Source organism: Octodon degus, unplaced genomic scaffold (assembly GCF_000260255.1).
Source record: "Octodon degus isolate 3935 unplaced genomic scaffold, OctDeg1.0 scaffold00068, whole genome shotgun sequence".
Classification (NCBI taxonomy): Eukaryota; Metazoa; Chordata; class Mammalia; order Rodentia; family Octodontidae; genus Octodon; species Octodon degus.
Window position 1 is genome coordinate 7,412,548 of NW_004524644.1, and position 4,049 is coordinate 7,416,596.

Below are 4,049 nucleotides of genomic sequence, written 5' to 3' on the forward strand. Positions count from 1 at the left end.
TAGTCTCCAAATACCTATATAGGTTTAGAAATATATTATACAAATACACAGTTCCAAAATGACTGTATCTATTAAATTAAAAAGCAATTTGGGCTGGGGAGATAATTCGGTGGTCTATGCGTCCACCTGACAAGGACACGGACCCAGGGCTTGATTTCTGCTACCGCATACCATGCTGGTCCTTCTGAATCCTGTGTGTTCTATGCCTGCCACTGAAACCGTACGTGGTGGAGCACCCCTACAATCTAAGTACTGCGAAAGCTGAGATAGGTGGATTGTTATGAGTCTGAGCTGCTTAATAAAACCCTGTGCCAAAAGATAATTAACTAAATAAATAAATAATAAAATAGTTTTCTTTAATGTGAATGTCTTGGTTTCATCCCCAATAACTGTTGCCCTTTGAAATGTGCGCACATTCACACATATGTTCATGGTTTGTTTTACCTCATAGTTAACTCAAGTTTCCAGCAGAAATGAGGAGCCTACATGTCAACTTCTTTTCTTGACAGACAAAATTCAAAGAAATCCAGAAAAACTGAGTAACTTGGAATAAAATAAAGAACAAATATGCACACCTGGGGTGAGTCTAATGGGCACCAGTCCTAGGAATTTCTTCAAAGAAAGTGAGATTCAACACAGCTAAGCGTTGAATAAGGCTGCAATGTTTTTGTGTGGGGGTCTCATCATCTAGATCCAAGATGCCCCCTAAGTTTATTGTGCTATAATGTTTGCTTGTGAAGGTGATAGGACAATAGAGTGCGGCACTCACAATGTGTGCATCCAGTGGTGTGTCCGCAGGTGTGGCCTAGTCAGGGATGTGGAATTCCAGAACCTGCAAGCATCTCACTAGTTGGTTTATATATTCTTTGTAGCATCAAATTTTTCTTGATTTGTTTTGCAATGTGCTGGTTTTCTGAAGTGATGGGATTTGATTCTTTTAGCTTTTGATTTGTGTGTATCTTTTAGGTCTTGATTTGTGCATCTACTTTTTCAGTGAATTGTATTATTTTGGCTTTACCAATGAGATTTATTCTATAATGTATTTTCATGATGGCATTTATTGTCTGCTCACTTCTTGACATATGTTTCTATTAAGCATTTATTATAAATCAAGGCAAGTGATAATGAATTCCTATAGTTCTAGCCTGTTTTGTAGCCTTGATATTTATTTCTATTTCTAAGGAATAGTGTGGCTGTATATACTTTGGCAAGACAGTAAAATATCTGTCTTCAGATGATTTCCTAATAAAAAACTCAGCCCTGGAAACTCCAAAAATAAAGTTGGACTTATAAGCTAATTTAATAAAGTTACAGAATATAATGTTAGTATACAAAAACATTCTTATATACTAATAATAAGGTGCTGAAAATTTAATTTTAAAACAGATTAATTCAAGACACCTATACAAAAATAAAATATCCAGCAATAAATTTAACCCAGAAAGTGAATAATCTCTCTAATCTGATGATAAACTACTAACAAAATAAATCTTAGAGGATACATGGAAGTATAAACATTTTTTAACTTTCCATATTACACAAATTTAACCCAATTCGTCCCAATTGGATAATTTCCATATTGCCCATTATATTTACAGATATAATACAATCCTTATCAAACTATGAATGAGATTTTTCATAGAAAAAAATTTCAAGAAATCATATGAACAAACATAGCACAAGCAATCCTGAGAAATCTACAGCAACAATAAAATCAAACCTGGAGGCATCACATAATCAGTGGCATGTATGCATGAACAAATGTTATTCAGCTATAAAAATATGAAATTCTTTTATTTGCATCAACATCTGTGGGCCTGGAGAGCACCATTTCAAATGACATCAGCCAAGATCCAAAACACAAACATTTTATGTGCTCACTCATTTGTAGAAGTTAAAAACGTTCATCTTCTATAAGGATGGAGTGGAATAAAGTCACTAGAGGTTACGAAGGGGTTTCTGTAGGAGAGTTAATGGATGCCAAATCACAGTTAGAGGGGACAAGGTGTCCTAATGTCATATAGCACAATAGAACAACTGTAGCTTCGTTGAGGATGAAATCTAAAATAAGCCCAAATGTGTCATTTGTTTGAGAGGTTATTATAATCAAGGGCTCTTTAGGAGATTGCTTTCTTAAGAGATGCAGTCTGATCAGAAGACGTAAGTCACTGGGTTCGGACCTTGCAGGATATATCTACCTCCCACAGGACAGCTGTCTTCGGTCTCTTGTTCCTGGCCATCATAAAGTGAGCAGATTTCATCTAATTCAGGTCCTTCTACCATATCTTTTCTGCCTGTAATGAGCTGACCAAGTGTAGGGGATTGGCCAGAGGTATGTAATAGATAGGAAGAAATAAGGGACTTTTAGAGGCCACAGCTACAGACCTCCCAGAATGCATGATTACAGAGAAGAAGATAGCTTAAAGGGGCACGAGTCAGAACAGGATCACAACATTGCCTTCAGGAGTACTGGCCCTTGTCCTCACCATGTTCTGTCTCATTACTTAAATTGTCCCTAAAATCTCAGTCATTTAGCATATGGCCCTGTCATTACCTTGTCCTTTCCTTCTCCCATACCTGAACTCCTGCACAGGTGTCCTTATTTTGTCTTTGATCCCTGATCTCTGATTCTGTCAGCAAAAGACCATAAAAGCTTCAGCTCAGGCCGTTTTTCCCTGAGACTCTCTCATGCACTTAGGTGTGTTACGTAGAAAACAGACCCCCTGAGCCTTCTTGAAGGTTAACCTGGACCTGGATTCCAAGGAAAGTCAAAGTCAGATCTGTAAGTATTAGCTACCTTTCTGGTCAATGAGACAATAAGAACTGGCAGGCACTCAGCAACTAGAATTGATACTTGATGAGATCAAAATGCTAATTACCCATATTTCATCATTGGGTGTAATATATATTTGTTGAATTATAATATTGTAACCTAAAAGTTATGTATCATTTAAAAATAAATATAACTGAAAACAATACTTTCCAAATGACACAATAAGGTGAAGAAATTTTAAACTACACAATAGAAAAATATCTACAGATGATTACCAACCATTGTTTCAGGGCTAGAAAACATGCTAGCACATGCAATGTCCTAAGCTCCATATCCAAAACCATAAGACAACATAAAATAAATAATTTGTGAAGAAAAATTAGCTTATTAAATACTTGTACATAGTTGAATGTATGACAGAGGGTATCTCTCACCTTCTGCATAGAAAAATGTGAATAACAAAGAGCCCAAAACCATTAACCATGAAGGGCTTATACAATACTACAATGACTAAAATGAGAAAGACAGATAGTACCAAATTTTTCAAGATTGATGTGAAAATAGTACTTTTACTAAGTCTAGCAGAAAAATAAATTGGTAAAAACACTTTAAAACACTGGCAGCATTTGCTAAATCTAACCAGATTTGTTTTTGACTCAACATTTGTATTCCTATTATTGGCCCAGGAAATAAAATGCCAACCTGTTGATACTAATTTTTTCATGGTAGCTCTAAGCTAAAGCTAATTCAAATTTGTTTCAATGGGATAATAAGTAAATGACTGTATATTAGTACAACAGAAAGTGATACCGTAATAAGAATGGTGCACTGATGCCAACACAAGCATTAGCAAGTCTTTCAAATGTTGTACGGTAGGAATAAAAATCCAAAAAACAAAATGTAACTTGCTGCATATTTTCAGTTACATGAAATTCAAGAGAGAGAGAAACTGTAATAAATTGTAGACTTTAAAATAGTTATTCTGGAGGACATATGGCCTAAGAATTCACCTAAGGAGACAGTATGGATTAAGAGAGGTGTTCTACAATTTTGTTCTGGGTGGTATTAAAACTTGTATGTTTACAAATTCCTTGTTCTAAAGACCTAAAAGTGGTCATATAAAGACACTTAGACTGACTCCGCAGTGCCTCCCCCACCCCGCCAGCCGAGTAGGATTTTCTGCCGTGTTCCGGGAGCCCCCAGACCCAGTCCTAGCCCAGGTCCGGTGAGTGTGCAGAGAGTTTCCTGCTACCCTGCGCCGGCGGGACCAGTCCCA